We start from the raw sequence: 22,514 nt of genomic DNA, 5'->3' as shown, positions 1-22,514 counted from the left end.
GGCAGGCTATGTGCAGGGCTATGTGGAGGGGCGGCAGGCTATGTGGAGGGGTGGCAGGCTATGTGGAGGGGTGGCAGGCTATGTGGAGGGGCGGCAGGCTATGTGGAGGGGTGGCAGGCTATGTGGAGGGTTATGTGGAGGGGCGGCAGGCTATGTGGAGGGGTGGCTGGCTATGTGGAGGGGTGGCAGGCTATGTGGAGGGGCGGCAGGCTATGTGCAGGGCTATGTGGAGGGGCGGCAGGCTATGTGCAGGGCTATGTGGAGGGGCGGCAGGCTATGTGGAGGGGTGGCAGGCTATGTGGAGGGGTGGCAGGCTATGTGGAGGGGGGGCAGGCTATGTGCAGGGCTTTGTGGAGGGGCGGCAGGCTATGTGGAGGGGTGGCAGGCTATGTGGAGGGGTGGCAGGCTATGTGGAGGGGGGGCAGGCTATGTGCAGGGCTATGTGGAGGGGCGGCAGGCTATGTGCAGGGCTATGTGGAGGGGCGGCAGGCTATGTGGAGGGGTGGCAGGCTATGTGGAGGGGTGGCAGGCTATGTGGAGGGGGGGCAGGCTATGTGCAGGGCTTTGTGGAGGGGCGGCAGGCTATGTGGAGGGGTGGCAGGCTATGTGGAGGGGTGGCAGGCTATGTGGAGGGGCGGCAGGCTATGTGGAGGGGTGGCAGGCTATGTGGAGGGGTGGCAGGCTATGTGGAGGGGTGGCAGGCTATGTGGAGGGGTGGCAGGCTATGTGGAGGGGCGGCAGGCTATGTGGAGGGGGGGCAGGCTATGTGCAGGGCTATGTGGAGGGGCGGCAGGCTATGTGCAGGCTATGTGGAGGGGTGGCAGGCTATGTGGAGGGGCGGCAGGCTATGTGCAGGGTTATGTGGAGGGGCGGCAGGCTATGTGGAGGGGTGGCAGGCTATGTGGAGGGGTGGCAGGCTATGTGGAGGGGCGGCAGGCTATGTGGAGGGGTGGCAGGCTATGTGGAGGGGCGGCAGGCTATGTGGAGGGGTGGCAGGCTATGTGGAGGGGCGGCAGGCTATGTGGAGGGGCGGCAGGCTATGTGGAGGGGGGGCAGGCTATGTGCAGGCTATGTGCAGGGTTATGTGGAGGGGCAGCAGGCTATGTGGAGGGGCAGCAGGCTATGTGGAGGGGCGGCAGGCTATGTGGAGGGGTGGCAGGCTATGTGGAGGGGTGGCAGGCTATGTGGAGGGGTGGCAGGCTATGTGGAGGGGCAGCAGGCTATGTGGAGGGGCGGCAGGCTATGTGGAGGGGTGGCAGGCTATGTGGAGGGGTGGCAGGCTATGTGGAGGGGCGGCAGGCTATGTGCAGGGTTATGTGGAGGGGTGGCAGGCTATGTGCAGGGCTATGTGGAGGGGCGGCAGGCTATGTGCAGGGCTATGTGGAGGGGCGGCAGGCTATGTGGAGGGGTGGCAGGCTATGTGGAGGGGTGGCAGGCTATGTGGAGGGGCGGCAGGCTATGTGGAGGGGTGGCAGGCTATGTGCAGGGCTATGTGGAGGGGCGGCAGGCTATGTGCAGGGCTATGTGGAGGGGCGGCAGGCTATGTGGAGGGGTGGCAGGCTATGTGGAGGGGTGGCAGGCTATGTGGAGGGGCGGCAGGCTATGTGGAGGGGTGGCAGGCTATGTGGAGGGGCGGCAGGCTATGTGGAGGGGGGGCAGGCTATGTGCAGGGCTATGTGGAGGGGCGGCAGGCTATGTGCAGGCTATGTGGAGGGGTGGCAGGCTATGTGCAGGGCTATGTGGAGGGGCGGCAGGCTATGTGGAGGGGTGGCAGGCTATGTGGAGGGGTGGCAGGCTATGTGGAGGGGTGGCAGGCTATGTGGAGGGGCGGCAGGCTATGTGCGGGGTTATGTGGAGGGGCGGCAGGCTATGTGGAGGGGTGGCAGGCTATGTGGAGGGGCGGCAGGCTATGTGGAGGGGTGGCAGGCTATGTGGAGGGGCGGCAGGCTATGTGGAGGGGTGGCAGGCTATGTGGAGGGGCGGCAGGCTATGTGGAGGGGGGGCAGGCTATGTGCAGGGTTATGTGGAGGGGCAGCAGGCTATGTGGAGGGGCAGCAGGCTATGTGGAGGGGCGGCAGGCTATGTGCAGGGTTATGTGGAGGGGCAGCAGGCTATGTGGAGGGGCGGCAGGCTATGTGGAGGGGTGGCAGGCTATGTGGAGGGGTGGCAGGCTATGTGGAGGGGTGGCAGGCTATGTGGAGGGGTGGCAGGCTATGTGGAGGGGCAGCAGGCTATGTGGAGGGGCGGCAGGCTATGTGGAGGGGTGGCAGGCTATGTGGAGGGGTGGCAGGCTATGTGGAGGGGCGGCAGGCTATGTGGAGGGGCGGCAGGCTATGTGAAGGGGCGGCAGGCTATGTGCAGGGCTATGTGGAGGGGTGGCAGGCTATGTGGAGGGGCGGCAGGCTATATGGAGGGGTGGCAGGCTATGTGCAGGGTTATGTGGAGGGGTGGCAGGCTATGTGCAGGGCTATGTGGAGGGGCGGCAGGCTATGTGGAGGGGTGGCAGGCTATGTGGAGGGGTGGCAGGCTATGTGGAGGGGCGGCAGGCTATGTGGAGGGGTGGCAGGCTATGTGGAGGGGCGGCAGGCTATGTGGAGGGGGGGCAGGCTATGTGCAGGCTATGTGGAGGGGTGGCAGGCTATGTGGAGGGGCGGCAGGCTATGTGCAGGGTTATGTGGAGGGGCAGCAGGCTATGTGCAGGGTTATGTGGAGGGGCGGCAGGCTATGTGGAGGGGTGGCAGGCTATATGGAGGGGTGGCAGGCTATGTGGAGGGGCGGCAGGCTATGTGGAGGGGCGGCAGGCTATGTGGAGGGGTGGCAGGCTATGTGGAGGGGTGGCAGGCTATATGGAGGGGTGGCAGGCTATGTGGAGGGGCAGCAGGCTATGTGGAGGGGCGGCAGGCTATGTGGAGGGGTGGCAGGCTATGTGGAGGGGTGGCAGGCTATGTGCAGGGTTATGTGGAGGGGCGGCAGGCTATGTGGAGGGGCAGCAGGCTATGTGGAGGGGCGGCAGGCTATGTGGAGGGGTGGCAGGCTATGTGGAGGGGCAGCAGGCTATGTGGAGGGGTGGCAGGCTATGTGGAGGGGCAGCAGGCTATGTGCAGGGCTATGTGAAGGGGCGGCAGGCTATGTGCAGGGCTATGTGGAGGGGCGGCAGGCTATGTGGAGGGGCAGCAGGCTATGTGGAGGGGCGGCAGGCTATGTGCAGGGTTATGTGGAGGGGCGGCAGGCTATGTGGAGGGGCGGCAGGCTATGTGCAGGGTTATGTGGAGGGGCGGCAGGCTATGTGGAGGGGCGGCAGGCTATGTGGAGGGGCGGCAGGCTATGTGGAGGGGTGGCAGGCTATGTGGAGGGGCAGCAGGCTATGTGGAGGGGCGGCAGGCTATGTGGAGGGGTGGCAGGCTATGTGCAGGCTATGTGGAGGGGCGGCAGGCTATGTGCAGGGTTATGTGGAGGGGCGGCAGGCTATGTGGAGGGGCGGCAGGCTATGTGGAGGGGTGGCAGGCTATGTGGAGGGGCGGCAGGCTATGTGGAGGGGCGGCAGGCTATGTGCAGGGTTATGTGGAGGGGCGGCAGGCTATGTGGAGGGGCGGCAGGCTATGTGGAGGGGCGGCAGGCTATGTGCAGGGCTATGTGGAGGGGTGGCAGGCTATGTGCAGGGTTATGTGGAGGGGCGGCAGGCTATGTGCAGGGCTATGTGGAGGGGTGGCAGGCTTTGTGGAGGGGTGGCAGGCTATGTGGAGGGGTGGCAGGCTATGTGCAGGGCTATGTGGAGGGGCGGCAGGCTATGTGGAGGGGCGGCAGGCTATGTGGAGGGCTATGTGGAGGGGTGGCAGGCTATGTGCAGGGTTATGTGGAGGGGCGGCAGGCTATGTGGAGGGGCGGCAGGCTATGTGCAGGGTTATGTGGAGGGGCGGCAGGCTATGTGGAGGGGCGGCAGGCTATGTGGAGGGGTGGCAGGCTATGTGGAGGGGCGGCAGGCTATGTGGAGGGGCGGCAGGCTATGTGCAGGGTTATGTGGAGGGGCGGCAGGCTATGTGGAGGGGCGGCAGGCTATGTGGAGGGGCGGCAGGCTATGTGGAGGGGTGGCAGGCTATGTGGAGGGGCGGCAGGCTATGTGGAGGGGCGGCAGGCTATGTGGAGGGGCGGCAGGCTATGTGGAGGGGCGGCAGGCTATGTGCAGGGCTATGTGGAGGGGTGGCAGGCTATGTGCAGGGTTATGTGGAGGGGTGGCAGGCTATGTGCAGGGTTATGTGGAGGGGCGGCAGGCTATGTGCAGGGCTATGTGGAGGGGTGGCAGGCTATGTGCAGGGTTATGTGGAGGGGCGGCAGGCTATGTGCAGGGCTATGTGGAGGGGTGGCAGGCTTTGTGGAGGGGTGGCAGGCTATGTGGAGGGGTGGCAGGCTATGTGCAGGGCTATGTGGAGGGGTGGCAGGCTTTGTGGAGGGGTGGCAGGCTATGTGGAGGGGTGGCAGGCTATGTGGAGGGGCGGCAGGCTATGTGCAAAGCTATGTGGAGGGGTGGCAGGCTATGTGCAGGGCTATGTGGAGGGGTGGCAGGCTATGTGGAGGGGTGGCAGGCTATGTGGAGGGGCGGCAGGCTATGTGGAGGGGTGGCAGGCTATGTGGAGGGGCGGCAGGCTATGTGGAGGGGCGGCAGGCTATGTGGAGGGGTGGCAGGCTATGTGGAGGGGCGGCAGGCTATGTGGAGGGGCGGCAGGCTATGTGCAGGCTATGTGGAGGGGTGGCAGGCTATGTGGAGGGGTGGCAGGCTATGTGTAGGGTTATGTGGAGGGGCGGCAGGCTATGTGCAGGGCTATGTGGAGGGGCGGCAGGCTATGTGGAGGGGTGGCAGGCTATGTGGAGGGGTGGCAGGCTATGTGGAGGGGCGGCAGGCTATGTGGAGGGGCGGCAGGCTATGTGCAGGGTTATGTGGAGGGGCGGCAGGCTATGTGCAGGGCTATGTGGAGGGGTGGCAGGCTATCCTCCCTCCCTGTTGTGGGACGGTTTGAGGAGGATTTATGACTAATGGCGGGTGGGTTGGTATAAATGGGAATGCATAGGTCATGGCGGTATAACCCTGGGGGGTTGTTGTGGTGTCATGGCAGCTATGAAGTTGGTGGTTGGGGTTGCATCATGGGGGGGGGACCCTCCTCTCTCTTTTATGGTTGGAAATTTATTACTCCGGGCAGTCTAAATGGTGTAACACCTGAGAGTTGTTGGAAGGCCCGTACAGCATTGTTTACAATCTTGGGTATCCTGTAAAGCTGATTTACTACAGGCAGGCTACTCTGTATTTGTAAATTGTCGCACACTGACTTGAGGGGGCCTCTCTCTGCCGACATGTTTCTATGTATGAGGCCAGCAGCCCGGATGGACCCATTGGGTCTCACTCTTTCCGACATGTTTCTGTGTGATTGGGCCATCCTCGTCCCTATAGTGGACAGTCAAACTGATTTTTTTATGACGTTTCGGTTTCACTTTCTCAGGAATCCCCCTCCAATTTACATTTTTTACATGTTTTTCTCTGCCTTACAGTAAGAGAAAGTTTCCTTAAAGACAAGATGGCCGGTGGTCATGTGATGGCGTCTCACCAGGATACATAGTGATTGGCAGCTCGGTCACCAGAAGAGAAAGTCACCGCATTCCTGTGATGGCCGGAGGTGACTCAGGGAACGATCACCACAATCACTTCCTCTCCGTCCATATAGACTTACTGTAAATAAAGGCTGCAGCATCTGTGAGAGGAACGTCCGGTACAGAGGCAGGAAACGGCCATTGTCCTGTACTATAGAGTCAGGAAACGGCCATTGTCCTGTACTATAGAGGTAGGAGGTGGCCATTGTGCTACACTATAGAGGTAGGAGGCGGCCATTGTCCTATACTATAGAGGCAGGAGACGGCCATTGTCCTGTACTATAGAGATAGGAGGCGGCCATTGTCCTATACTATAGAGGCAGGAGGCGGCCATTGTCCTGTACTATAGAGGTAGAAGGCGGCCATTGTCCTGTACTATAGAGGCAGGAGGTGGCCATTGTCCTGTACTATAGAGGCAGGAGGCGGCCATTGTCCTGTACTATAAAGGCAGGAGGCGGCCATTGTCCTATACTATAGAGGTAGGAGGCGGCCATTGTCCTGTACTATAGAGGTAGGAGGCGGCCATTGTCCTATACTATAGAGGCAGGAGGCGGCCATTGTCCTGTAAATAGAGGTAGGAGGCGGCCATTGTCCTGTACTATAGAGGTAGGAGGCGGCCATTGTCCTGCACTATAGAGGCAGGAGGCGGCCATTGTCCTGTACTATAGAGGCAGGAGGCGGCCATTGTCCTGTACTATAGAGGCAGGAGGCGGCCATTGTCCTATATTAAAGAGGTAGGAGGCGGCCATTGTCCTGTACTATAGAAGCAGGAGGCGGCCATTGTCCTGTACTATAGAGGCAGGAGGCGGCCATTGTCCTGTACTATAGAGGCAGGAGGCGGCCATTGTCCTGTACTATAGAGGCAGGAGGCGGCCATTGTCCTCTACTATAGAGGCAGGAGGCGGCCATTGTCCTGTAAACAGAGGTAGGAGGCGGCCATTGTCCTGTAATATAGAGGCAGGAGGCGGCCATTGTCCTCTACTATAGAGGCAGGAGGCGGCCATTGTCCTGTAAACAGAGGTAGGAGGCGGCCATTGTCCTGTACTATAGAGGCAGGAGGCGGCCATTGTCCTCTACTATAGAGGCAGGAGGCGGCCATTGTCCTGTAAACAGAGGTAGGAGGCGGCCATTGTCCTATATTATAGAGGCAGGAGGCGGCCATTGTCCTGTACTATAGAGGTAGGAGGCGGCCATTGTCCTATACTATAGAGGCAGGAGGCGGCCATTGTCCTATATTATAGAGGCAGGAGGCGGCCATTGTCCTGTACTATAGAGGTAGGAGGCGGCCATTGTCCTATACTATAGAGGCAGGAGGCGGCCATTGTCCTGTACTATAGAGGCAGGAGGCGGCCATTGTCCTATACTACAGAGGCAGGAGGCGGCCATCGTCCTGTACTATAGAGGTAGGAGGCGGCCATTGTCTTTTACTATAAAGGTAGGAGGCGGCCATTGTCCTATACTATAGAGGCAGGAGACGGCCATTGTCCTGTACTATAGAGATAGGAGGCGGCCATTGTCCTGTACTATAGAGGTAGGAGGCGGCCATTGTCCTATACTATAGAGGCAGGAGGCGGCCATTGTCCTGTACTACAGAGGCAGGAGGCGGCCATTGTCCTGTACTATAGAGGCAGGAGGCGGCCATTGTCCTATATTATAGAGATAGGAGGCGGCCATTGTCCTATACTATAGAGGCAGGAGGCGGCCATTGTCCTGTACTATACAGGCAGGAGGCGGCCATTGTCCTGTACTATAGAGGCAGGAGGCGGCCATTGTCCTGTACTATAGAGGCAGGAGGCGGCCATTGTCTTGTACTATAGAGGCAGGAGGCGGCCATTGTCCTGTACTATAGAGGTAGGAGGCGGCCATTGTCCTCTACTATAGAGGCAGGAGGCGGCCATTGTCCTATACTATAGAGGCAGGAGGCGGCCATTGTCCTGTACTATAGAGGCAGGAGGCGGCCATTGTCCTATACTACAGAGGCAGGAGGCGGCCATTGTCCTGTACTATAGAGGCAGGAGGCGGCCATTGTCCTATATTATAGAGATAGGAGGCGGCCATTGTCCTATACTATAGAGGCAGGAGGCGGCCATTGTCCTGTACTATACAGGCAGGAGGCGGCCATTGTCCTGTACTATAGAGGCAGGAGGCGGCCATTGTCCTGTACTATAGAGGCAGGAGGCGGCCATTGTCTTGTACTATAGAGGCAGGAGGCGGCCATTGTCCTGTACTATAGAGGTAGGAGGCGGCCATTGTCCTCTACTATAGAGGCAGGAGGCGGCCATTGTCCTGTACTATAGAGGCAGGAGGCGGCCATTGTCCTCTACTATAGAGGCAGGAGGCGGCCATTGTCCTGTACTATAGAGGCAGGAGGCGGCCATTGTCCTCTACTATAGAGGCAGGAGGCGGCCATTGTCCTGTACTATAGAGGCAGGAGGCGGCCATTGTCCTATACTACAGAGGCAGGAGGCGGCCATTGTCCTATACTATAGAGGTAGAAGGCGGCCATTGTCCTATACTACAGAGGCAGGAGGCGGCCATTGTCCTGTACTATAGAGGCAGGAGGCGGCCATTGTCCTATACTATAGAGGCAGGAGGCGGCCATTGTCCTGTACTATAGAGGCAGGAGGCGGCCATTGTCCTGTACTATAGAGGCAGGAGGCGGCCATTGTCCTATACTATAGAGGCAGGAGGCGGCCATTGTCCTGTACTATAGAGGCAGGAGGCGGCCATTGTCCTATACTATAGAGGCAGGAGGCGGCCATTGTCCTGTACTATAGAGGCAGGAGGCGGCCATTGTCCTGTACTATAGAGGCAAATCCAAATGCCACAAAAAACGCCTAACAAATTACAAACAGGATTCACTGTGATAGGGTATACAGAAATAAAATCTAAAATGTAACTTTTAATGATCTTCATATAAAATAGATAACCAAAAAAAAAAAAAATATTTTTTGAAAACCAGACATAAACCAAAAGTGCCAAAACTAGGAATATGTTTATCTTACCGCTCAACGGTGGCTGCTGAAACGGAATTACTTGGAGTGGCCGTGGACCATTCACATCGCCAATGCTGTCCTTAATTCTGAATGGATTCCACGCAGGCGGCAGAGATCTCCCAGTAAGATAAAAAGGAGAAAACACAGTAGAGTGAATATTTACCCCGGACACGATAGGTCTAGCTTTCAAGGGATTTATGCCTTTATGCAATTTCGGCAGACCATAAAATGTTGCCATTTGGGTATGATCTGGAAACATAAAGTCATATTCAGATTGTGAGATAACCTTCTCATCCCTTCCTCTATCCAGTACCCCCTTTAATTTTCTCTTTAGTGCATGTACAGTATTAGAATCACAGGGTTCATATGTAGAACTATCTTTCAGGATATCCATACACATCTTTTGGTAATCATGGCAACATTTTATGGTCTGCCGAAATTGCATAAAGGCATAAATCCCTTGAAAGCTAGACCTATCGTGTCCGGGGTAAATAGCGTCACACAGAATGCCGGAATTTATCTGGATCGCGTGTTGAGGGAATTTGTGGAAACATTGCCATCATATACCCGTGACACGATGGACCTGCTGAGAAAGATCGACGGTCTAACACTGGATGAGGAAAGTTTCCTGGCCAGTGTGGACATCGAAGCCCTGTACTCCTCAATTCCCCATGAATGGGGCCTAAAGGCGGTGGCTTATTTTTTGAGCTCACGAGGGATACACTATCAGAAACATAATCAGTTTATTCTTGATTTACTTGAGCTAGTCCTCACCAGCAATGTCTTTACTTTTAGTGGGAGCGCCTTCCACCAGCGCAGGGGCACCGCAATGGGGTGCCCCTGCGCCCCCACTTATGCAAACATACTATTGGGATGGTGGGAGGCCCGCTTAGGATTTGGGGATAGTGACAACATTTACTCCAACAACATCCCCTTCTGGTCACGTTATATTGATGACGTGATGCTGGTGTGGACTGGCTCAAGGGAGGAGTTTCAGGATTTCATGAACTGGTTGAACAACAACCCTATTGGGTTGAGGTTCACAAGTGAAATTGATAAAAAGGCAATCAATTTCCTTGATGTAAAAATCATGAAAAATCCTGATCACTCCCTTAGTACCACAATCTTCAGGAAGAGCACTGCTACGAATAGCTTGCTCAGATGGGATAGCTGGCACCCCTTCCCCCTTAAAAAAGGCATTCCCAAAGGGCAGTTTCTACGTCTGAGGCGCAACTGCTCCTCGCGCTCAGACTTTGAGACGGAAAAAAATGATCTAAAAAGGCGCTTTCAGAATAGGGGGTACCCTAATGAGGTCATTAATCAAGCAATGGAGGTGGCTTCGGTCACTGAGAGGTCTGAACTCCTAGTACCCAAAAAGAAAAAAGGAGGAAAGAATGAGACTATGAGAGTGATTGGCACCTACGATAGCGCACATAAGGAAGTGCGAGCAATTCTGAGGAAATACTGGGACATTCTGTGCATGGATCCTGTCCTTAAGGAGGTAATACCATCATACCCAGCGATTACTTATCGCAAGGGGAGAAGTATTGGAGACAGGATAATCCATAGCCATTTTGTCCCAGTGAAAGATGAAACCTGGCTCCCAAAGCCACCGAATGGCTGCTTTCCCTGTGGATTCTGTTCTGCATGCGAATTTTTACAAAAAAACAAAAAATTCTCCTCCGCAATTACAGGGGAGGAGTTTGAGATAAGAGACTTTATAGGTTGCCGTACGCGAGGTGTGATCTATAAGGCAAGATGTACATGCCCCCTTGATTATGTAGGGAAAACAATTAGAGAGTTCAAAAAGAGAGTTCAGGACCACATTGGCAATATTAGGAGAAATGAGAACACGCCCATTGCAAAACATAGGAATGAGGTCCACAATGGTGATTTGAGAGCGATATCGTTTGTGGGTATTGAAAAAGTGCGGCCTCCCAGACGCGGAGGCGACTGGGATAAAATGATTCTTCAAAAAGAAGGTCGCTGGACTTTTAGACTTAAGACTGTAAGTCCTCTGGGTCTTAATGAACAAATTAGTTCTGCCTGTTTTCTGTAGGTACTCAGAAGGAGTGTAGCCTGGTGGGGTTTCTACATTCTGCACACATCTCCATGAGTCCTAATATGTACCAGCCATGACTTGCCACATTTATTATTAATATCTATGTAAAATTGACACATCATTATTGTTTCTTTATTGCTTTAGCCCTGATTTGGTTTTCTGTGTTCCGTCTAACCTATTATGGTTTTTGAGATAAATAACTGTAGTCATACCTCTTGGGATAGTGCAATCTGATGTTTCTATTTGGGGTTTATGCAGCCCTTAGCTATAAACGGTCTGTCTACAGGTTATGTGATTGTACACAGCGGTAGGGAATAGCGGACGTGTATATGCTGTTTACTATTGGATTTGACCCAATTAGATTGTGGATACTTGCAATAATTATGTTTATTACTTGCACTTTATCTAATTAGGTATGGGATGGGTAGTGGGTGGATTACTGTTATACTGTACGTTCAGGTACCCGTTGAGATCCAATACATCAGCACTATCCATTATGACAATGCGCCCTATATGTGGTTACCGCAAGAGAGTGCAACAGTTTACGTATATATGGATGAATGGATATGCGTTCCACCCTACGTCACTGTGCGTTCCAAATCCCGAATCAGCTGATTATGACGCGGTAGCCGTGATCAGGTGATGACTACGTAGGCCTGATGGGTTGAAGTTGTCAGTCACGTGATGACTACGTAGGCCTGATGGGATGAAGTTGTCAGTCACGTGATGGTGCCGGGACAACCCGGAAGTGCTCACAGCGAGACTGGAGTACATCACACGTGGGGGCTACAGCAATACGGAAGCGAGCTAGTTATCAGGTGTGTATCCGCAACCCAGAAGGGGCGGAGTTATCTCTATTTAAACCAGCATGTTTGTATACTAGTAGGGGGACGCCATACGCGCGTCTGGCACCATACGTGCAGTCTTTACCCTTTCCTTTTCTGTTTATTTAGTGGCACTTGAATATCTTTTCGATCCCCTGATGATTCCCCCTACGGGAGATGAAATGCATTGGGACACAGCCACGTGTATTAGTAGGGTTTAACTAGGGACCCTAGGAGTGAGTGTGGCGGAGTTGCCCTTCTTAGGGCGGGAGCTCTGTCTGGAGGGACAGATTTAATAGGGTGTAATAGGACAGTGTCAGGGACCGGCTGTCCTATCTCCCATTTTTTGTATTCACTCTACTGTGTTTTCTCCTATTTATCTTACTGGGAGATCTCTGCCGCCTGCGTGGAATCCATTCAGAATTAAGGACAGCATTGGCGATGTGAATGGTCCACGGCCACTCCAAGTAATTCCGTTTCAGCAGCCACCGTTGAGCGGTAAGATAAACATATTCCTACTATAGAGGCAGGAGGCGGCCATTGTCCTGTACTATAGAGGCAGGAGGCGGCCATTGTGCTATACTATAGAGGCAGAAGGCGGCCATTGTCCTGTACTATAGAGGTAGGAGGCGGCCATTGTCCTGTACTATAGAGGTAGAAGGCGGCCATTGTCCTATACTATAGAGGCAGGAGGCGGCCATTGTCCTGTACTATAGAGGCAGGAGGCGGCCATTGTCCTGTACTATAGAGGCAGGAGGGTCCTGTACTATAGAGGCAGGAGGCGGCCATTGTCCTGTACTATAGAGGCAGGAGGCGGCCATTGTCCTGTACTATAGAGGCAGGAGGCGGCCATTGTCCTGTACTATAGAGGCAGGAGGCGGCCATTGTCCTGTACTATAGAGGCAGGAGGCGGCCATTGTCCTATACTATAGAGGCAGGAGGCGGCCATTGTCCTGTACTATAGAGGCAGGAGGCGGCCATTGTCCTATACTATAGAGGCAGGAGGCGGCCATTGTCCTATATTATAGAGGCAGGAGGCGGCCATTGTCCTATATTATAGAGGCAGGAGGCGGCCATTGTCCTTTATTATAGAGGCAGGAGGCGGCCATTGTCCTATATTAAAGAGGTAGGAGGCGGCCATTGTCCTATACTATAGAGATAGGAGGCGGCCATTGTTCTATACTATAGAGGCAGGAGGCGGCCATTGTTCTATACTATAGAGGCAGGAGGCGGCCATTGTCCTCTACTATAGAGGCAGGAGGCGGCTATTGTTCCATAAACAGGAGCTTTATTATGATAATCCCCCATAATCCTGTGCTATAATATCTGTAAATTACCGTCAGGCGGCTCCAGCTCTCCTCCCGGAACCTGTTCTTCCTCCTGTGATCTCTTCCTGTTTATTCTTCAAACATTGGTTGCTCTAGATTTTCCTTCAGGGAAACCTCCGCTCATAGAAATTGTTGTATTTAAAGCATTACAAGTCACACAGGCATGTCTGAAGACTTGATTTGTTGGTGTCTCCCATCAGTCTCTACATATAGCCAGGAGAAGCACGCAGCTGTGCGCTTCACTCCCGCTCTGTCTGTAGAGCTTGTGTCCTGCAATAAGGAGAGCCAGAGAGTGAAGTGCACTGCTGGGCGCTTCTCCCAGCCATATCTGACATGACTTTGGTATTGTAGAGCCCGGTCAGCCCGGGCACCACCCCACCAAAGACCTGTATCCCCTTGCACCTCCTCTTCCACCTCCCCCTCCCCCCACCCCCTTACATCCCACTCTAGAAAATAAACACAGAGCCACCGTTTGGAAAAATTATGGCCACAGCAGCCAATATTTATTAACAAACAATTTACAATGAATAATTGAATAAAATTGCAATAAAACAATAATGCCAAGTTTATTAATTTACTAACTAAAACTTTCAGAGGAGGTCCTTGAAGCTACACAAGGTCTGACGCCCACTTAACTAACCGTGGTAGTTTTTATCTTGTTATTGCCTCCAGTTGCCCAGCCTAACTCGGAGACACCATCCACCTGTGGCTATCATGCCACCCATTGCTCTCTGGTGCTACACCCCAGTGAGAGCTCAAAATTTGCGCCAGACCACCAGAACTGATTATGACTATTGAGGAGGAGGGTCATACCCCACGATGATCCCCCCATCCCCCCACCAATTTGACTTCCAACCACAAGGACCTCCCCCGCCACTACGAGCTGACCTTGACCACCTCAAGTCTGCGAGGCCCCCCACCGCTGCAAAGCTCTCTCAATACCCCCTTGAATTGCCAAGGCCCACATATCAGTACCAATTGCGTTCAAATGCACGCCATCCCTCAACCAAAACTCCTCCTGCCCCCCTTCCAACTCACAATGCCGCACTGACACCCCCCATTGCGCACCACAAAACCCGAAACGGTCCTGTTGACTTTTATCCGAGCTTTATTAAGCTTGGCCACTGACCGGGCCATACGCCAAGTGAACCTCGGCACCATTTCCGACCAGACCACTATCAAGTTTGGGAAATGCAACCACAGCTGGAACAAATCGTTGCGAATGTCCCTGACCAGCTCCCGCATTGGGCGCACCCCCAAGTCATTTCCCCCAACATGCAGGACTAATATATCCGGAGCCCTATCTAGCCCCACAAAGCGCTGAAACTCGCACAACACCCTGCTCCACACCAGCCCGCTAAACCCCAACCACCGGACAACCGCTACCTCCCTCTTGAAGCCGAGCTGTCTACCATCAGGGCGCATGTCAGCCCTACGCGCACCTCGGACCACATAGGAGTGACCCAGGATCCATACCAGGCAAGGGGCTGCTTCTGAAATGACACACGACAAACATTCACCACACAAGGAAATATCAAAACCCCAATAACAACCCCAGCCACACAACTCCCTCCTCCTCAGTCACCCCCGAAACTCACACCCATTGGGGCCTAACATAAGATCTATAGCGAGACGATTCCCACCTCCCAATCTGCTTCACTAAGTCCGCCCCCAAACCCCAACCAGCTGCCTCAGTAGCAGCCCCAATCCTAAAGGAATGTGGCGCAAACCGAGATGAGTCCAGACCAACAGCCTCCAAACAACGGCGGAACACTGCCGTGAATTGGTATCTGGACAAAAACGACCCGTACACATGGCGTAATAACGGGCCCGAAACAAATGGGCTAAGCTTCAGAAAGCCATCCATACACCGGACAGGACACACATCTGAACCCGACACCGACCCAAGTACCACTCGTTTACCCCGTCCCTCCTGATCCGTCTTCGCCTGTCTAATCCAGAATTCCACCCTGTCCTGTGACAACCACACATCTTCCCTCAGCAACCCCCCTATATTTTTACCACTAGGAGCCACCAACTCCCCAATCCGCATGGCCCCAAAGAAGGCCAGGGAAAAAGCTAGCCGAAATAACACCGCCTCGTAAGGAGAGCGGCAAATGCTGTCAACCACACCCCCCAAACGCTCCAACAACTGATAACCAACTGGCCTACGTGTATCCCTCTGCACCCGACCTCGTCTAAAACCCTTAACCGCTTGCCCTATCACAAAATCCTTTGTAATATCAGGCAGCCTGCGAACCTTGAACCCAAAAGCCAAACCCGCTAAAATCCTATTCAACTTGGCCACCGACCAGCCCTTAACTGACATATTCCCCCACCCAACAAAGCAGTGCTACGCGCTGTCCTTCTTCAGATCCAACCCCCCCTAAACCAGCACACCATTCAGACCACAAACGCCAAGCTGACTCGTAGGAGGCCCACGTACCTGCGGCCAAGGAACCCCGGATCAACTGCTCCGCCGCTCGCAGCCCAGGTTCCACAGATGCTCCGGACAATCCAGGCCCTTCTCCTTCGCCTCCGGTGCCAGCTGCCGGAACCGGTCGAACTGCGAGCGAGAAAGAGAATCAGCAATTGAATTCAGGACTCCTGGCACATGCACTGCCACCACCCACGAATTCAACCCCAAGCATTCCAAGACCAAACACCTTAGCAACCTGACCACCGGAGGAGACGAAGCTGTTAAGCTGTTAATGGCCATCACCACCCCCATGTTGTCACAATGAAAACGTACTTTACAATTCCTGAACTTCCCCCCGCCACAAGAACACTGAAACCACTATCGGGAAAAGCTCCAGAAAGGCCAAATTCCTCAGCAATCCCGTCCCCTCCAAAGATGTCGGCCAACGCTCTGCACACCATTCGCCCTGGCAGTAGGCCCCAAACCCCCCACTACCAGCTGCATCTGTGAATAGTTCAAAATCAGCATTCTCCATCACCTCCCTTAACATCAATGACCTGCCATTGTACTGCTCTAAAAAAACTCCCCACACCTCCAAATCCTCCCTATGGTCACGGGTTAGCCGAACAAAATGATGAGGGGCCCGGATACCGGATGTTGCGGCGGCCAACCTCCTGCAAAAGACCCGCCCCATTGGGATGATTCGGCAGGCAAAGTTGAGCCTTCCCAGTAACGACTGTAACTCCCGCAATGTAATCTTCTTTAAATGCCTTGCCCTATCCACCTCTTGCCTCAAGGACTGGAGTTTGTCCTCCGGCAGCCTGCATTCCATAGCCATTGAGTCTATGGTAATGCCCAAAAAACTCAGAACTGTCCCTGGGCCCTCAGTTTTTTCAGGAGCTAAAGGGACCTCAAAAGACCCCGCCACGCCCTCCAGGGTATCTAACAGCGTCCGGCATACAGTGGAACCCGGCGGGCCGATGCATAAAAAATCATCCAAGTAGTGGATCAGGGACTGGACGCCCGCCACGTCCCTCACCACCCACTCCAAAAAGGAACTAAAAGCTTTGAAGTAAGCACAAGAGATGGAACACCCCATGGGCAAACAACGATCTACAAAATATGCACCGTCCCAATAGCACCCCAGCAACCGCACGCTGTCCGCATGGACCGGGAGTAACCTGAAGGCTGCTTCTACGTCTGCCTTTGCCAATAATGTCCCCTTCCCATACAACCTAACCCAATGCAGTGCCATATCAAACGACGTATACACCACCGAGCAGAGTTCAGGGTCTATACCGTCGTTGACTGACAATCCCTTCGGGTGAGACAGGTGATGAATGAGCCAAAATTTATTCGGCTCCTTTTTGGGGACCAAACCTAAAGGGGAAATCACCAAGTTTGGAAAGGGTGGAGAGCCAAATGGTCCCGCCATCCTGCCCAAACTAACCTCCTTCATCAATTTCCCATAAACCAGCTCCGGATACTGATAAGCAGACTTCAGGTTACGCAGAGACAACGGAATGTCGTGAGGAGGGGCAGGAATGACGAACCCGTTCTTGAAACCCGCCTCCAGCAACTCCGCTTTCTGTCTGTCAGGGAACCTATTTAGATGCGGCAACATCGCGCGAAGCTTCACCGGCGTCTCCCCCATGGGAACCCCCTGGGCCCTGCCCTCTACCCTTCCCTTTTCGGAAGCATTTTGATGAACCATGAGTTGTCCCATTACAGATGGAGCATGCGTGCTTAAAACGGCAGCTGTACCCCCATCTGCACTGTCCCTCATTAAACTGCCAACAAACTCCCGTCTTCTTATCGCCAGTTTGTCCCCCTTGAGACGTGGCTCCCGCACTACCGCTCTGGCCGGCACCGCCGGCCCCCCCTTGAAAGGGATGCCCATACCGCGTGGGGGCCATTACCCTAAGCCAGAGACCGATATCTTTATTATCCCATCTAATACTCGGTCGCACCGCCTTCCTCTGTCTAAACTGCTCATCGTAGCGGAGCCAAGCCTGGCCGCCGTACACCCGATGAGCCTCATTGATGGCATCCATATAGCAAAAAAGTGCCAAACAATTGTCCGGCGCCTTTTCCCCTATAACGCTCGCCAAAATGGCAAACGCCTGGAGCCAATTGTTAAAAGTCTGAGGAATCAAACGCCATCTCCGTTTTTCCTCATCCTCTTTCTTGCTATCGTCCTTCTTTGTCTTATCCAAATTAAATTTTTCCAATGGAAGGAGCGAGAATATCTCTACATACTCGTCCTTCCATATCTTTTCTCTCACTTCCTTTTTTAAATGGGAACCCAAGGGGCCCTCGAAACAAACATACACCTCCCCCCGGGCCCTGTCGTCCAATCTGACCTGATCTGCTTCTTTCTCCTTCTCCGTCTGCACCGAGATCGTGACTCCACCCTGCCAACAAACTCCCGTCTTCTTATCGCCAGTTTGTCCCCCTTGAGACGTGGCTCCCGCACTACCGCTCTGGCCGGCACCGCCGGCCCCCCCTTGAAAGGGATGCCCATACCGCGTGGGGGCCATTACCCTAAGCCAGAGACCGATATCTTTATTATCCCATCTAATACTCGGTCGCACCGCCTTCCTCTGTCTAAACTGCTCATCGTAGCGGAGCCAAGCCTGGCCGCCGTACACCCGATGAGCCTCATTGATGGCATCCATATAGCAAAAAAGTGCCAAACAATTGTCCGGCGCCTTTTCCCCTATAACGCTCGCCAAAATGGCAAACGCCTGGAGCCAATTGTTAAAAGTCTGAGGAATCAAACGCCATCTCCGTTTTTCCTCATCCTCTTTCTTGCTATCGTCCTTCTTTGTCTTATCCAAATTAAATTTTTCCAATGGAAGGAGCGAGAATATCTCTACATACTCGTCCTTCCATATCTTTTCTCTCACTTCCTTTTTTAAATGGGAACCCAAGGGGCCCTCGAAACAAACATACACCTCCCCCCGGGCCCTGTCGTCCAATCTGACCTGATCTGCGTCTTTCTCCTTCTCCGTCTGCACCGAGATCGTGACTCCACCCTGCCCCATTGACGTGATATCTTGCCCTCCCATGATAGTACTCTCAACGCGGGTACCAACAGAACCCGACTGTTGTTGCACCCACGCATTTACTGGGGACCCGCCTCCCCCAAAACCCATCCCAGAATCGCATCGAGCCAGGAGCTGCCTGACACTGCCCAGCAATTCACTAATGCTGTCCCCCTGTCCGCTCACCCCTAAACCCCCGCCCAACGTGGCCTGTGCACCCCCCATGGGCCTATTCTCACTTCTCTGCGACATAAGTATAGGTGGGAAAGGAAAAGACAAGGACAAACACTCACCGGGCTGCGCGGGTGCTGTGTGCCCACCAGCCGGAAATGGCGAATCGACCTGACGATCCCGGAACTCAGATGCCGTGGAGTCTTCCATTCCACTGGCGGCCAATCCTGCGTCATAAGGTGTATAGCTGGAGGGGCGGCCGCGACCAGTGACCACCGCGGGGGCCGGAAGGCTGTCAGCGGCAACATCGAGCAGGCCTGAGGCTGCCATGTCCAGTACCCCGCTCGGGACATCATGGGGCCTAGTGACCACTGACCTAGGCCGGGCTGACTGCTGCCACGCAGCCCCACTGAAGGAAGCCAGCGGGCCGACTGGATCATCGCCGGGCCTCGCTGCCGCATAACCGCTGGTGTGAGGAGAGGAGGAGCGGGCGGGACCCGCCCCCGCGACCGAGGGAGGCCTGCGCCCGCCCCCGCGACCGAGGGAGGCCTGCGCCCCACCGAAGAAGCACCACATCGGGTCCTAGTGGGCTGGCGGGACCCCCATCCTGACTGTCTTGCTGCGGAGGCCGGCGGTCCGACTGGCTCATCGCCGGACACCGCCGCCGTCGGGTTGGCACTGGTCTTTGAGGGAGCACGGGTAGGCCCCGCCCCCAGGCCGGGGGAGGACCTACGCCGCACTGCTGTACTGGGCCGCCTGTATGGATTCCTCACAGTCCGAGCCCTTCTGCTAGACGCAGTAGGCCTTGGGACTCGGCCTGGAGGGTCCCTGGAGGGGCTCCGTGGGCGCCGCCCGGTATCGGATCCCGGGAGCTCCGGGCTGAGACGCACCGGAGGTCGGGTTCGCCTGGGGGCACGCCGCGCGGGCTGTGGAGGAGAGGGCTCACACGCCGGGGGAGCGGCAGCAAGCAACTCCCGCAGTCTCACCTCCATCCATGACGCGTCGGAAGAGCTGGCAGCAGCGCGGAGCTGCTCCAGGAGGTCCACCACACTGGTCATCCTGGTGAGGTGAGGAGTTCGCCGGCAGCCTGACCGCACTGCTCGCTGTCCTGGCGCCGAATGCTGCCCGCCCACGCTTACGCTGACTCCTCCCCCTTTACGGCCTACGTGCAGGACCGCCTACAAACCCAGTCATGCGGGCCTGCACGTACGCTTGCAGCTCCGTTCCGGCCCTCCTATTGAAGGAGGTCTTGAGACCACGAGCAATGAAAACTTATGATATATCTAATCAGGGTGCAGTAACCAGGGGTTGCTGGGTGGTGTTCAGCCGGGCGAGTCGGTGGTGTACCAGCTAGGCACTTGTCACAGTGGTCAGGAGTGGTAGTGCCCACCCCTGGATATACTGACACACTATTTTTTAATGTAGTGCAGGTGTAAGAGGTACCACAGAGTCCAGAAATGTACAGTTTACTGAATCCTTAGACTGCATTCACATGATCTGTGCTCGTTCTGTGAATCATGGAGGGCACCGATATGGAATCCCTGGAGTATTTCCCCGCACGGCAGGATGTATTAATATCATGACGGGAGCGAAGACACCGTCTGAATGACGCCGCTGTAATGATGCAGCCGCGCGGCCCTGACAGGGACTCTATGCTACTGTGATTTTTCTGAAGTAGCTTTCCAAAGTAACAAGCAGTGCTAAGGCTAAAGGTGGGGTGTTATATTGGGACACGTCATACGTCTGAGGGGGTGGCCAATCCTTATCCAAGTCAGGACATACTGGAAACACACAGGTTCGTCTGTAGTGGAGCAAAGTGCGACTAACCCAAAGTACTCCATCGATCTTTGGGAAACCTTGAGTGGCTAGCTACATTTGGTTGTGCAACTCCAGGGCGGGCAAGTCGGTCACCACAACAGAGTCCTGATAGAACTTAGGAAAGACCCCTCGGTAGCCCCTAATCTTCTACAAGACCAAGCCAAACCTGTAACCTAACCTACCAAGTACCCAAGTACACAGAGTACACTGATTTATTAGACTTATACACCTCATCTTCCCAGCCTAAGTATTCTGCATTGTCCACAAGGAGAAGGACTATCGTTGATGTGTCTGTATACTGCACCTAGCACTATTTTTGTATTGCACTGAAGATTTGCTCAATAAAATGTTCAACTTGTTTAAGAACAGTTGTGTCAGTGTACCCGGGGTGAGCATACCATTCCTGGCCACCGTGACGAGTGCCTAGTCGATACACCCCAACCCCTCGCCTCCTGCTAACACCACCTAGCAGCCCCAGGTTAGTGCACACACACAGCTCTGTACTTATAACAGTGACCCTACCTGGTATTACAGGTGAGGTGGAAGGATGGGACTGAGCTGTATTACCAGTACCTGATTGTGGGCGTATGATGATCAAATATTGATGACCTATCATTTTACATCCCAAATACCCCCTTAGGGTAAATTTAGATGGGGCAGTTACAGGTTAGGATCCTATCTGGGTAATAAAGATCTGTGCAGAATCTGCAGGACTACACCTGAGCGGACGATCTTACATCTATACTTCATTGATTTGTGGATATTTTGCAGATTTTCCCCCCTGATGAATAAGTCCAAATCTACAAAAATATGTAAAGTCACAAGTAAGAGAGTGCAGAATGCTGCGGAGCCTGAGCGCGTCTGACGGCTCGTAAGCAATTCCTTCACTCTATGCGCCAGGGGTTTTATGAACACGCAGTAAATTGGTCACAGGATGCGCCGGGCTTGTTGAACCGGAAATTCTCGGCGCTCCACTACTGATCATAATGGAAGGGTGTGAGCGCTCGTCCTCGCCTTGTGCTGTCATGGCATATAAACTGCCTAAAAATATGCAAATGGGAAACGAGTCCACAGACAGGCTGCCTGCAAGTGACCACCACATATCAAGTGACCACTAAATCTATATATATCATCGAGTGACCGCATATATGAAGGGACAGTCATATATAAAGTGACTGCCATATCTCATATCATTAAGGGACCGCCGTATATAAAGTGAGCACCATATATAATCATTAAGTGACCGCTACATTTATAATATCATCCTCAGTCTCTCCGCCTAATGTACGGACCTCGGTAATGGCGCCGCAGCATGTGGAGCAGTGCGCTGCTGGGTTTGGCGTACAGTAACCTTGTCTTTCCAGCCGTGAACAACCTGTTTGATTCTGATGCCTCCTCCTCCTCCTCCTCTGTATGTGGAAAGAAAACAGCACACTAAAGTCGTCTCTCAGCAGATTTCCTGCTTGTAACATGGATTCTCTGCACCTGCCAAGTTGTCGTCTGCCCCGCTGTAATAATCCCAGCAGGAAGAGGCTTCCCTAGGAGTCACTAAGCGGTGTGTGATTCACCTCCAGCACGTGAATCACTGTACAGCCGCGCAGGATGGACACACGCCACGCACATTCATTATCTGACTATTAATTATAAGACAGCAATGTATGGAACATGCCGGACCCCACCTGTGTCCTGCCCACGAGCTGTAAGACCTGCCCCCGGGCTGTGAGACCTGCCCCTGAGCTTTGTGTCCTGCCCACATGCTGTGTGACCTGCCCCCGAACTGTGTGTCCTGCCCCCGAGCTGTGTGTCCTGCCCCCAAGCTGTGTGTCCTGCCCCCAAGCTGTGTCCTGCCTCAGTCCGGGCCAAACCTTTGATTGTATCTGACATCACTGCTCTATGCGCCAGAACGTTCCGTTGCTCTGTATTTGGATCACCTGTCCGCGTTCTCCCAGGGTCCTTCTTCTGTCCGGTCGCTGTCTTCTTCTTCTTCTTGTCCCTTGCAGCCACCAAACTCCATCTAGGCCAATCACTGACTGAGTCCCCTGATGAAGTTAGTCATACACTGATGAAACATGTGGGGAAGGGTTGTACTAGCTCTTCCTCCTACTTGTGCATCTAATATGTGTCTGTTAGTTTGTGTCCATGATATTACAGAGGTTTATGTTTATACCTCATCCAGCTGCTTTATTGCTAGAACTTGCACTGTACTGAACTA

The sequence above is a fragment of the Dendropsophus ebraccatus genome, chromosome 12 (assembly GCF_027789765.1).
Source record: "Dendropsophus ebraccatus isolate aDenEbr1 chromosome 12, aDenEbr1.pat, whole genome shotgun sequence".
NCBI lineage: Eukaryota > Metazoa > Chordata > Amphibia > Anura > Hylidae > Dendropsophus > Dendropsophus ebraccatus.
The sequence above is the reverse complement of the archived record's forward strand: the minus strand, read 5'-3'. Positions refer to the sequence as shown.